Genomic DNA, 14,535 nt, shown 5'->3' on the forward strand with positions numbered 1-14,535 from the left:
CGCCAACAAGCCTTGCTACACGCAAATCGTGCGTTTGGCGTTTTTGGACGCTGCTGGGGCCCAGGAGGGACCAGGAGGTCGCAAATTGAACCTGCAGAGAGAGGGGACATCGAGCAAGACAAAGAGCCCTCACTAAAGCAGGTAGCACCCAGAGAAGTGCCAGAAACAGGCACTAAAAGGATGCGTGAAACGGTGCTCGCCGAAGTTGCACAAAGGAGTCCCACGTCGCCGGAGACCAACTTAGAAAGTCGTGCAATGCAGGTTAGAGTGCCGTGGACCCAGGCTTGGCTGTGCACGAAGGATTTCCGCCGGAAATGCACAGGGGCCGGAGTAGCTGCAAAGTCGCGGTTCCCAGCAATGCAGCCCAGCGAGGTGAGGCAAGGACTTACCTCCACCAAACTTGGGCTGAAGAGTCACTGGACTGTGGGGGTCACTTGGACAGCATCGCTGGATTCGAGGGACCTCGCTCGTCGTGCTGAGAGGAGACCCAAGGGACCGGTAATGCAGCTTTTTGGTGCCTGCGGTTGCAGGGGGAAGATTCCGTCGACCCACGGGAGATTTCTTCGGAGCTTCTGGTGCAGAGAGGAGGCAGGCTACCCCCACAGCATGCACAAGCAGGAAAACAGTCGAGAAGGCGGCAGGATCAGCGTTACAGAGTTGCAGTAGTCGTCTTTGCTACTATGTTGCAGGTTTGCAGGCTTCCAGCGCGGTCAGCGGTCGATTCCTTATCAGAAGGTGAAGAGAGAGATGCAGAGGAACTCGGCTGAGCTCATGCATTCGTTATCTAAAGTTTCCCCAGAGACAGAGACCCTAAATAGCCAGAAAAGAGGGTTTGGCTACCTAGGAGAGAGGAAAGGCTACTAACACCTGAAGGAGCCTATCAGCAGGAGTCTCTGACGTCACCTGGTGGCACTGGCCACTCAGAGCAGTCCAGTGTGCCAGCAGCACCTTTGTTTCCAAGATGGCAGAGGTCTGGAGCACACTGGAGGAGCTCTGGACACCTCCCAGGGGAGGTGCAGGTCAGGGGAGTGGTCACTCCCCTTTCCTTTGTCCAGTTTCGCGCCAGAGCAGGGGCTAAGGGGTCCCTGAACCGGTGTAGACTGGCTTATGCAGAATTGGGCACCTCTGTGCCCAACAAAGCATTTCCAGAGGCTGGGGGAGGCTACTCCTCCCCTGCCTTCACACCATTTTCCAAAGGGAGAGGGTGTCACACCCTCTCTCAGAGGAAGTTCTTTGTTCTGCCATCCTGGGCCAGGCCTGGCTGGACCCCAGGAGGGCAGCTGCCTGTCTGAGGGGTTGGCAGCAGCAGCAGCTGCAGTGAAACCCCAGGAAGGGCAGTTTGGCAGTACCAGGGTCTGTGCTACAGACCACTGGGATCATGGGATTGTGCCAACTATGCCAGGATGGCATAGAGGGGGCAATTCCATGATCATAGACATGTTACATGGCCATATTCGGAGTTACTATGGTGAAGCTACATATAGGTAGTGACCTATATGTAGTGCACGCGTGTAATGGTGTCCCCGCACTCACAGAGTTCAGGGAATTGGCTCTGAACAATGTGGGGGCACCTTGGCTAGTGCCAGGGTGCCCTCACACTAAGTAACTTTGCACCTAACCTTTACCAGGTAAAGGTTAGACATATAGGTGACTTATAAGTTACTTAAGTGCAGTGAAAAATGGCTGTGAAATAACGTGGACGTTATTTCACTCAGGCTGCAGTGGCAGGCCTGTGTAAGAATTGTCAGAGCTCCCTATGGGTGGCAAAAGAAATGCTGCAGCCCATAGGGATCTCCTGGAACCCCAATACCCTGGGTACCTTAGTACCATATACTAGGGAATTATAAGGGTGTTCCAGTAAGCCAATGTGAATTGGTAAAATTGGTCACTAGCCTGTTAGTGACAATTTAAAAGTAATGAGAGAGCATAACCACTGAGGTTCTGGTTAGCAGAGCCTCAGTGAGACAGTTAGGCACTACACAGGGAACATATACATGCACACCTATGAGCACTGGGGCCCTGTGTGACAGGGTCCCAGTGACACATACATATAGGCCACAAACCTATGAGCACTGGGGTCCTGACCAGCAGGATCCCAGTGACACATAACAACCATACTGAAAACATGGTGTTTTCACTATGAGCACTGAGGCCTGGCTATCAGGATCCCAGTGAGACAGTGAAAACAGTGACAAACACCCTGACATACACTCACAAACAGGCCAAAAGTGGGGGTAAAAAGGCTAGAAAGAGGCTACCTTCTCACACAACCCCCCCCCCCCCAAACGAAGGACAATAAGGCTAACCTTGGCCAGTTGAGACTTTATTGTCTAAGTGGTGATAAGTAGAGAGTAGCTCTGCAATAGACTGGTTACTCCCTTTATCATCCACTATTAGGTTACTTCCCTGTGGGGATGTAAACCACCCTGTTTGAAGTTTTTTAGCTAAGCAACAATGTGAAGATGTATTTTCAGAGTTTCTATCAGTAAGTTTTAGTTTAGAGCAGTGGGAATTGTCCACTGAACCTATTTGTAGTGATGGAAATGCCAGACAGGGATGCTGTCTCAGAAAAGCCATAGCTGGGCAAAAACTTTGTCCATCTGGCTGGAAGAGAGAACAGGGATGTTGTTTCTCTTGAGTTGGAGCAGGGCAGGGATGCTGTCCTATGAGCTCCACACTAGGGCAGGGATGCTGTCCTAAGTGTTGTGAGGTAGTGCAGGGTTTCTGCACTAAAGTTTCTCTGGGAGGGTTGGAGGGATGCTCCATGTTAACTAAAATGGTGCTGTTTTTCTCACCAATGTTAGTTATCCCACAGAGAGGTACTTCCACCTCAGGGAGTCCAGCTTTGCCAGCTGATGATTCCCTTGGAACAGGTGCCACCCCAGGAGAGGTTTCTCCCACCACAGGAATAGTATCCTGAATGGTAGGGTGGTTAGGGGATACTGTGATACCCTTTTTACCTGTTGATGGAGAGGGATCCTGAGTTTTCAGGCCTTCTCTCCTTTGCTTTTTCATTTCACTTGAAATGAGAGGGAACAATTCCTCAGGGATGCCCAGCATGGCTGCATGGGCATAAAACTCTACATCAGCCCAACCTGAGGCCTCTAGGTCATTACCTAAGAGACAGTCTACAGGTAAGCTAGGTGATACCACCACCTGCTTAGGGCCAGTAACTCCACCCCAACTAAACTGAATTATAGCTAAGGGAAGAAACTTAGTGGAGTTATGGACATCAATAATCTTATACTGTTGTCCAATGATGTGTTGATCAGGGTGCACTAGGTTTTCAGTCACCAAAGTGAAACTGGCACCTGTGTCCCTGTAGGCCAAGGCCTCAACACCATTTATTGAAACTGTCTGCCTGTACTTATCCATTGTAAGGGGACAAGCAGCCAGTGTGGCAAGGCCAATGCCACTAGGTGTGACAGAAACTGTCTTGGGACTGATGACATCAGTTTCCACTATGGACCCATAAGTGAACCCAACTACACCCTTTGCTTGACTGTTGCCAGCAGTCCCACCACTAGTACCACTACTGCTAGGGGCACTAGAGCTTGATGTATCAGTGGTGGTAGGCTCAGGGGGTTTACCTGGACAGGACTTATCCCCTGGCCTATGGCCTCTATTTTTACACACAAAGCACCAAGGCTTTTTAATGTGTGCAGGTTGGGAAGAAGAGGAAGAATTTGTTTTATCCCCACCCTCTGAAGAGTGTTTAAGATTTGAAGTGGGATCTTTGGTTTTACCCTTATCCCCATGCTTATCTTGAGATTTTTCACCATCTTTCTTCTTATTGCCATCTTTGTCACCCCCTGTATGAACTTTTCTGTTCACCCTTGTTCTGACCCATTTGTCTGCCTTCTTTCCCAATTCTTGGGGAGAGGTCAGATCAGAGTCTACCAGGTACTGGTGCAACAAATCAGACACACAATTATTAAGTATATGCTCTCTCAGGATTGTGTTATACAGGCTTTCATAATCAGTAACTTTACTGCCATGTAACCACCCCTCCAAGGCCTTCACTGAATGGTCAATGAAATCAACCCAGTCTTGTGAAGACTCCTTTTTGGTCTCTCTGAACTTTATCCTGTACTGTTCAGTGGTTAAGCCATAACCATCCAGGAGTGCATTCTTAAGAACTGTAAAATTATTGGCATCATTTTCTTTCACAGTAAGGAGCCTATCCCTACCTTTTCCACTAAATGATAGCCATAGGATAGCAGCCCACTGCCTTTGAGGGACATCCTGTACAACACAGGCCCTCTCAAGTGCAGCAAACCACTTGTTAATGTCATCCCCCTCCTTATAAGGGGGAACTATCTTGTGCAGATTCCTGGAATCATGCTCTTTTGCAGGATGACTATGGGGAATACTGCTGCTGCCACCATGGGTATCTAAACCCAACTTCTGTCTTTCCTTCTCTAATTCAAAAGACTGTCTATCTAAATCCAGCTGTTGCTTTTAAAGCTTCAGTCTGGTTTGTTCCACCCTCAACTTATTGAGTTCCCTCTCTAACATTCTGTCGTCAGGGTTGGTGGGAGGGACATTTCTAGAAACAGAGCTATGATGGGAATGAACAGAAGGAGACCTGTCCCTTACAGAAGCCAACTTAACAGCTTGGTTTACAGAAACATTACTACCAGTATGGTGAGAATAAATGCTTTTGCTATGATGTGAGACAACACTATTTCTATGGTGTGGCTCATCATCATTACCATCTATGCTACATTGTCTAGTAATGGGCAGGCTAGGAAGTTTCTTTCCTGAATCTTTTCCTGGGGGAGTCCCTGAATCTGATTGGGAACTATTAGGTACTTTTTCAACAGATGGGGCACCTATGGCCTTATCCTGTTCTCTAAGCATGTTAATTAATAGTTCTAAGGCAGGATTCTTCCCTACACTCAAACCTCTCTCTATACAGAGACTCCTTGCTCTTTTCCAGCTAAGGTTGTCATATGCAAGTTTGGACAGATCAACACTTTGGCCTGTGCCAGACATTTTTTTAGAGAGAGTTAAAGTGATAGAGAAAGAGACAAAAGTTTTCAGAACTTTTTGGAAAGACAGAAAAAAACTTTTTAAACTTTTAAGAACTTTTTGAAAGTTTAGAAGTACTTTTCAGCACTTAGAAAAGAGTGAAAAGAGGAAATGCAAAACTTTTTGACTATGTGTATATACACTGACCTTGTTTTGTATATTTTTCTCTTATGAAAAGTACAATGACAAGAGTGGTAAGTAGTCTCAAGCACTTATCCCACCACTGCACAACCAATGTAGGAGGCTGGACTGGCTTGTAGTGAGTACCAAGGGGTACTTGCACCTTGCACCAGGCCCAGTTATCCCTTATTAGTGTATAGGGTGTCTAGCAGCTTAGGCTGATAGATAATGGTAGCTTAGCAGAGCAGCTCAGGCTGAACTAGGAGACGTGTGAAGCTACTACAGTACCACTTAGTGTCATATGCACAATATCATAAGAAAACACAATACACAGTTATACTAAAAATAAAGGTACTTTATTTTTATGACAATATGCCAAAGTATCTTAGAGTGTACCCTCAGTGAGAGGATAGGAAATATACACAAGATATATATACACAATAGCAAAAATATGCAGTATAGTCTTAGAAAACAGTGCAAACAATGTATAGTTACAATAGGATGCAATGGGGAAACATAGGGATAGGGGCAACACAAACCATATACTCCAAAAGTGGAATGCGAACCACGAATGGACCCCAAACCTATGTGACCTTGTAGAGGGTCGCTGGGACTATTAGAAAATAGTGAGAGTTAGAAAAATAACCCTCCCCAAGACCCTGAAAAGTGAGTGCAAAGTGCACTAAAGTTCCCCTAAGGACAAAAGAGTCGTGTTAGAGGAATAATGCAGGAAAGACACAAACCAGCAATGCAACAACTGTGGATTTCCAATCTAGGGTACCTGTGGAACAAGGGGACCAAGTCCAAAAGTCACAAGCAAGTCGGAGATGGGCAGATGCCCAGGAAATGCCAGCTGCGGGTGCAAAGAAGCTTCGACTGGACAGAAGAAGCTGAGGTTTCTGCAGGAACGAAAAGGGCTAGAGACTTCCCCTTTGGTGGACGGATCCCGCTTGCCTTGGAGAGTCGTGCAGAAGTGTTTTCCCGCCGGAAGGACGCCAACAAGCCTTGCTACACGCAAATCGTGCGTTTGGCGTTTTTGGACGCTGCTGGGGCCCAGGAGGGACCAGGAGGTCGCAAATTGGACCTGCAGAGAGAGGGGACGTTGTGCAAGACAAGGAGCCCTCACTAAAACAGGTAGCACCCGGAGAAGTGCCAGAAACAGGCACTACGAGGATGCGTGAAATGGTGCTCGCCGAAGTTGCACAAAGGAGTCCCACGTCGCCGGAGACCAACTTAGAAAGTCGTGCAATGCAGGTTAGAGTGCCGTGGACCCAGGCTTGGCTGTGCACGAAGGATTTCCGCCGGAAGTGCACAGGGGCCGGAGTAGCTGCAAAGTCGCGGTTCCCAGCAATGCAGGCCAGCGAGGTGAGGCAAGGACTTACCTCCACCAAACTTGGGCTGAAGAGTCACTGGACTGTGGGGGTCACTTGGACAGTGTCGCTGGATTCGAGGGACCTCGCTCGTCGTGCTGAGAGGAGACCCAAGGGACCGGTAATGCAGCTTTTTGGTGCCTGCGGTTGCAGGGGGAAGATTCCGTCGACCCACGGGAGATTTCTTCGGAGCTTCTGGTGCAGAGAGGAGGCAGGCTACCCCCACAGCATGCACAAGCAGGAAAACAGTCGAGAAGGCGGCAGGATCAGCGTTACAGAGTTGCAGTAGTCGTCTTTGCTACTATGTTGCAGGTTTGCAGGCTTCCAGCGCGGTCAGCGGTCGATTCCTTATCAGAAGGTGAAGAGAGAGATGCAGAGGAACTCGGCTGAGCTCATGCATTCGTTATCTAAAGTTTCCCCAGAGACAGAGACCCTAAATAGCCAGAAAAGAGGGTTTGGCTACCTAGGAGAGAGGAAAGGCTACTAACACCTGAAGGAGCCTATCAGCAGGAGTCTCTGACGTCACCTGGTGGCACTGGCCACTCAGAGCAGTCCAGTGTGCCAGCAGCACCTCTGTTTCCAAGATGGCAGAGGTCTGGAGCACACTGGAGGAGCTCTGGACACCTCCCAGGGGAAGTGCAGGTCAGGGGAGTGGTCACTCCCCTTTCCTTTGTCCAGTTTCGCGCCAGAGCAGGGGCTAAGGGGTCCCTGAACCGGTGTAGACTGGCTTATGCAGAATTGGGCACCTCTGTGCCCAACAAAGCATTTCCAGAGGCTGGGGGAGGCTACTCCTCCCCTGCCTTCACACCATTTTCCAAAGGGAGAGGGTGTCACACCCTCTCTCAGAGGAAGTTCTTTGTTCTGCCATCCTGGGCCAGGCCTGGCTGGACCCCAGGAGGGCAGCTGCCTGTCTGAGGGGTTGGCAGCAGCAGCAGCTGCAGTGAAACCCCAGGAAGGGCAGTTTGGCAGTACCAGGGTCTGTGCTACAGACCACTGGGATCATGGGATTGTGCCAACTATGCCAGGATGGCATAGAGGGGACAATTCCATGATCATAGACATGTTACATGGCCATATTCGGAGTTACCATGGTGAAGCTACATATAGGTAGTGCACGCGTGTAATGGTGTCCCCGCACTCACAGAGTTCAGGGAATTGGCTCTGAACAATGTGGGGGCACCTTGGCTAGTGCCAGGGTGCCCTCACACTAAGTAACTTTGCACCTAACCTTTACCAGGTAAAGGTTAGACATATAGGTGACTTATAAGTTACTTAAGTGCAGTGAAAAATGGCTGTGAAATAACGTGGACGTTATTTCACTCAGGCTGCAGTGGCAGGCCTGTGTAAGAATTGTCAGAGCTCCCTATGGGTGGCAAAAGAAATGCTGCAGCCCATAGGGATCTCCTGGAACCCCAATACCCTGGGTACCTTAGTACCATATACTAGGGAATTATAAGGGTGTTCCAGTAAGCCAATGTGAATTGGTAAAATTGGTCACTAGCCTGTTAGTGACAATTTAAAAGTAATGAGAGAGCATAACCACTGAGGTTCTGGTTAGCAGAGCCTCAGTGAGACAGTTAGGCACTACACAGGGAACATATACATGCACACCTATGAGCACTGGGGCCCTGTGTGACAGGGTCCCAGTGACACATACATATAGGCCACAAACCTATGAGCACTGGGGTCCTGACCAGCAGGATCCCAGTGACACATAACAACCATACTGAAAACATGGTGTTTTCACTATGAGCACTGAGGCCTGGCTATCAGGATCCCAGTGAGACAGTGAAAACAGTGACAAACACCCTGACATACACTCACAAACAGGCCAAAAGTGGGGGTAACAAGGCTAGAAAGAGGCTACCTTCTCACACACAGTACCAAAAATAACTTAGAGGCAATATTCCTTCTGGAGGTAAGTATTATACACAATATATACACTAGACACCAAAAAAAGGTAAGTAATTAGACATGGATAGTGCAAACAATAGGAAATGCTACAGAATGCAATGAAAGAAAATAGGTCTGGGGCAACACAAACCATATACTAAGAAAGTGAAATGTGAATCACAAATTCCCCCCTAGACAAGTGTAGTTTGGGCAGAATCACTGGGAGACTAAGAACACAGTAAAAGGTAAGTAAATTACCACACCCCAGAGCCCAGAACAGCAGGAGTGAAGTACTGCAAGTTTCCTTAAGACACACTAAACCTCGTGATAGGGATTATTGCAGTAACCAACCAAGTCTGCAAACAACAACTGCTGGATTCTTGGACCTAAGGACCTGCAAAAGAAGGGGACCAAGTCCTGAAGTCGAAAGAAGTTCCAGGAAGGACAGGCGCCCCTGCCAACCCAGAAGAGGGTGCAAAAGAAGAGTCCCCGGCTGGATGAAGACTGCAGGAATGCACCCTAGGAAGATGCCAGTGGGTTCCTGCATGATGCAAAGGATGTCCCACAACGTGAATATGGATGTAGATGTGATTTCGTGTTGGAAGTCGCCAACAAGCCTTGGTTATTACAAAGTTACATTTTGCGTCAAAATGGTGCTGGGTGGACCCAGGAGGGACCTGTGGGCCTCAACTCTGTGTGAGGAGGAAGAGGAGGCTCTCAGTACTTCAGAGAGCCCTCAAGATGCCAGGCAGCACCCACGGGACTCCCAGGACACAGGTACAAAGGAGGTGCAAAATGTGGTTGGTGCAGCACTACAAAGAAGGGTCTCACGCCGCCGGAGGTCAACTCAGCAAGTTGAGCGTCACAGGATAGAGTGCTGGGGACCTGGGCCAGGCTGTGCATGAAGGAATTTTGCAAATAGTGCACAGAGGCCTCAGGAGGTGAAGAAGACGCAGTGCACAGGGGTACTTTCGCTCTTAGGGAAGGTAAGGTCTTACCTCTTCGAAATTCATCAGCAGAACCTCAGGACAGTCTGTGTCGATGGGGTCCACCCTCTGTGTTTCTAGGAGCATGCTTGTCACTGTGAGAGAAGTCCAGGAGTACCGGCCGTCGATTTGAAAGGCGCCTGCATGAGCAGGGAAGTGACTCCGTCACCACCCATAGGGTGGTGATGGAGAGGGGAGTGGTCAATCCCCTTTCCATTGTCCAGTTTCGCTCCAAAGCAGGGGACAAGGGCCCCTGAACTGGTGTAGACTGGCTTATGCAAGGAGGGCACCATCTGTGCCCTTCAAAGCATTTCCAGAGGCTGGTGGAGGCTACCCCTCCCCAGCCCGTAACACCTATTTCCAAAGGGAGAGGGTGTAACACCCTACTCCAAAAGGAAATGCTTTGTTCTGCCTTCCTAGGACTGAGCTGCTCAGACCCCAGGAGGGTAGACCCCTGTCTGTGAGGTGGCAGCAGCTGTAGCTGCAGTGCAAGCCTCAGAGAGCTGGTTTGGCAGTACTGGGGGTTCATAGTGGAGCCCCCAGGAAGCATGGAGTTGGCTCCCCAATATCAGATTTGGAATGGGGGCACAATTCCATGATGTTAGACACCTTACATGGCCATATTCCGAGTTAGAATTGTGAAGCTACATATAGGTATTGATCTATATGTAGTGCACGTGTGTAATGGCGTCCCCGCACCCACAAAGTCCCGGGAAATGGCCCTGAACTAGTGCAAGGGTGCCCTCATACTTAGTAACTTTGCACCTAACCTTCAGCAAGTGAAGGTTAGACATAGGTGACTTATAAGTTATTTAAGTGCAGTGAAAATGGCTGTGAAATCTTGTGTGTACTATTTCACGCAGGCTGCAATGGCAGGCCTGTGGAAGGGTTTGTCTGAGCTCCTTATGGGTGGCAAAAGAAATGCTGCAGCCCATAAGGATCTCCTGGAACCCCAATGCCCTGGGTACCTAGGTGCCATATACTAGGGACTTATAAAAGGGGTCCAGTGTGCCAATTGAAATTGGTAAATGAAGTCACTAGCCTACAGTGACAAATTCTAAAGCAGAGAGAGCATAAGCACTGAGTTTCTGATTAGCAGAGCCTCAGTGACACAGTCGAGCACCATACAGGCACACACATTAGGCCATAAACTATGAGCACTGGGGTCCTGACCAGCAAGATCCCAGTCAGACAGGCAAAACATACTGACATACAGGTAAAAATGGGGGTAACATGCCAAGGAAGATGGTACTTTCCTACAGGGAACTTGCCCACTGCTTCTGGAGGGGGCTTCATGCTCATTTCCCAATGCTGGGGAGTGCAAGGTCACAGTCTCTGAGGTGGGGAACGTGCCGACTGCTTCTGGAGGGGGCCCCATGCCCATTTCCAAATGCTGGTGAGTGCAAGGTCACAGTCCCTGAGGTGGGGAACTCACCCACTGCTTCTGGAGGGAGCTCCTTGTACAACAGTCCCTGGAGGGTGGTCTACATGCCCTCTGCTGGAGGTGATGGCAGCATTGTCTCTTCTGGGGGAGATGTTCCCTTTGCAGCCACTGCTGGAGGTGAGGGCTGCATTGTCTCTGCTGTGGGAGGTGTCCCCTGGGCAGCCTCTGCTAGAGGTGAGGGCTGAATTGTCAATGCTGGGGGAGGTGTCCCCTGGGTAGCCTCTGCTGGAGGTGAGGGCTGCATTGTCACTGCTGGTGAGGTGTCTCCTGGGCAGCATCTGCTGGAGGTGAGGGCTGCATTGTCTCTGCTGAGGAGGTGTCTCCTGGGCAGCATCTGCTGGAGGTGAGGGCTGCTGTGTCCCAGCTGGAGGTGAGGGCTGGTGTGGCTCAGCTGGAGGTGAGGGCTTCTTGCATTTTATTGGTGGTTGAGTGGGAACAATTCCAGTCATTGGTGGTTGAGTGGCAACCGCTGCTGTAATTGATGGTTGAGTGGGAACCTTTCCCTCCCTGGCTGGGGAAATGGGATCCTTCCCTTTCCTGGCTAGTGGAGTGGGATACTTCACTTTCCTGGCTGGTGGAGTGGGATCCTTCCCATTCCTGGCTGGTGGAATGACATCCTTCACTTTCCTGGCTGGTGGAGTAGGATCCTTCACTTTCCTGGCAGGTGGAGTGGGATCCTTCACTTTCTTGCCTCCACGACTAGGAGGTGCCTCGACTGTCCTCGTGGACTCTTTGGCTGAGGTGCTTGGCTAGGTCTTTGGGGCCCTGCTCTTACTGGCAGGACAGGGGGCGCAGGGGGAGGGAAGAGGTCAAGTTGGGCATGGAAAAGCTTCTTAGGGATGGTGAGGCGGGATGAGGGAGGAGGGATGGAAGTGGAGGTTGAGGAAATGGTTGTTGGAGGAGTACATCTGCTGACTTTGGGTGCAGGTGCATGGGCAGTGTGCTGATGTGAGGTGGATGGCTGTTGGGTGTCTGAGTGCCTGCATTTGTGTCCCTTAGGAGGGGGGTACCATCAGGGTGGGATAGGACACAGGGGACGCGTGGATGGATGTTGTGGAGGTGTCTGCTAGTGAGGTGTATGTGCTGCTTGGTTTGGTGATGGTGGGTCTGGCTGTAGAAGCTGTGCATGCAGGTGTGAGTGCGGATGTGACTGTGAGGGAAGAGGAGGAGGGGGAAACAGTGGAGACGGTGGATGTTGTTGTGTGTGCAACTATCTGTTGTTTGTGTGAGTGCTTGTGGCCTGAAGTCTACTGCCTGTGTTTGACTGTGCTACTCTTGTCTGATGTTTTGTGTGCATGCTTCTCTGTATGTGTGCATGGGATGGGTTGGGGTTGAGAAGACTGGGACTGGGAAGTGGTAGTAGGAACAGGGACAATGGCTGCCATCAGAGAGGAGGCCAGAGCCTGGAACGATCTCTGTTGGGCCTCCAATTCACTGTGGATGCCCTCCAGTAATGCATTGCATTGCTGCATATGGTGTGCCCGCCCCTGGATGGCATTCAATATGGTTGACTGCCCTACTGAGAAGGTTCTCAGGAAGTCAGGAGCCTCCTAACTCAGGGCAGCAGGGCTCACTGGGGCAGGGACTGAGGTGCCTGGTGCAAAGGAGATGCCCACCATCCTGGGCAATGGGGCACGGGCAACTCGGTGAGGGGCAACTGGGAGGGCGGTGCTGGTATGGGGGTGGTGGCTGTACTTGGGGCTGGGGTGGTCCCAGAGGTGTCCACCACCACCAGGAAGCTCCCATCGGAGGAGGAATCAGAGTCAGTGTTGTCTCCTCCTATCTCCGCTGTGGTTCTCTCCTCGCCCTCTGTCCCACTGGTTCATTCGGCATCAGTTGACTCTGCCACCTGGAGCCTGTGGGATGCAGCTCCCTCAGTCGCAGGTGTCCCTGTTCCTCCACCAGATGATGCTAATGCACACATGGACAGGATGACAGAAGAAAAAAGGGGGGGGAGAGAAAGGGAATACTGGGTCAATTCTAGCACCAACACCACAGTTAACATACACATTACCATCACACACAGGGTTCAGGATTGAGCACTATGCACCACACTGGCAATCAATTGGCTAGGTGACATAGCAAGATAAGGGCCAAACACCGCCAACTGCAGCCCTCCTGGGACCCACTAAGCCCTGTCTGACATGGAATACAACCTAGCTGGGTTTCCTGAATTTGCTATACACCCATTACCCTTGAGCTGGGTCATGCTGCAATGTCTGACCTGGCATTAAGGGGCACCCACTGACTCACACCCACCACCCAGATCCCATGACACCTACCAATGATTGTATTTACACCCACTGTACTCACCCCCTTGTGGCTGCTGTGATGCCCTCAAGCGCCCATCCAGCTCTGTGTAGGCCACTGCCAGTATGCAGGCCATCAGGGGGGGTCAGGATCCGACAGGCACCCCTTCCTTGTTGGGAGGCCATCCCCAGCTGGGCCTCTGCTGTCTTCTGTGCCCAGAGTCTCAGGTCCTCCCACATTTTCCTACAGTGGGTGCTCCGCCTGCTGTAGACTCCCAGGGTCTGCATGTCCTTGGTGATGGCATGCCACAATCCCTTTTTCTGATGGGGGCTGACCTGCAGAGGTAATACCGACAGGAGGACACCATTGCACATACAATCCAGCCTGTCACACATATGGCCCACAAATCCCATTTCCATCTCCATTGGCACACACATCACCAGGCGCCCACCATGTACACTACCAACTGACATACCACCCCCCCAAATGACACGATGTTTGCACACACATCTCCATGCAACCTTGTCACATGCATCGTAGCCAAGGTGTACTCACCTGTTGGTCTGGAGGCCCATACAGCAGTCCATACTGGGGACCGACCCCTTCCACCAAACGCTCCAACTCCTCTGAAGTGAAGGCAGGGCCCCTTTCCCCAGTCACACAGGCCATGGTAGGTTCCAGACACAGGTCAGAGCAGCATACGCAGGGTAGGTTTTGTCCTTTGGAAAGTCAGGAATCAAGTGAGGATTTAGATAGAAAATGGCTGTCATGTCCGCGGCGGTGTACACCGTCACCACCGCCACTGATCCTCATTGGCCACTGTACTCCATAGAGCCCCATATTAGCCAATGAGGTATTGCATGGCGGTGCGAGACGCCTTCTCCCACGGCACCCAACATCGGCAGAGTTACCTCACTTCCACCTGTCCCTAGATACAGGACAGAAGGTCGCCATTTAATGGTGGTGGACAACATTCAGATAATTCATAACTGTATCATTGCTCATGATTACACACACATTGCCATTCCCACTGTCCCATCACATTAATGCTCTATGTACACTGAGGTGGTGGTTCCATTGTTCAAACTGTGACAGCCTGCTCACTCTTGTGTCCCTTAGATACCTACCACTGCAGATGAATAAGAGGTGAAGACAAGCCCCCGTGTACAGAACCCTTGTGGACTTGGCTACAATGGAGGACAGGCACATAATACTCACCTATAGACTGGACAGGGCCACAATCACAGAGCTGTGTGCCCAATTGAAGCCTGATCTGATATCAGCTATCCGTCATTCCACTGGGATCCCCCCTCTTGTGCAAGTCCTATCAGTGCTCCATTCCCTGGGAACTGGTTCTTTCCAAGTGACAGTGGGCTTGGCAGCAGGAATGTCACAGCCAATGTTCTCAATCGTGCCTGCAAGGGTTCTATCTGTCTTT

Source organism: Pleurodeles waltl, chromosome 8, assembly GCF_031143425.1.
Source record: "Pleurodeles waltl isolate 20211129_DDA chromosome 8, aPleWal1.hap1.20221129, whole genome shotgun sequence".
Classification (NCBI taxonomy): Eukaryota; Metazoa; Chordata; class Amphibia; order Caudata; family Salamandridae; genus Pleurodeles; species Pleurodeles waltl.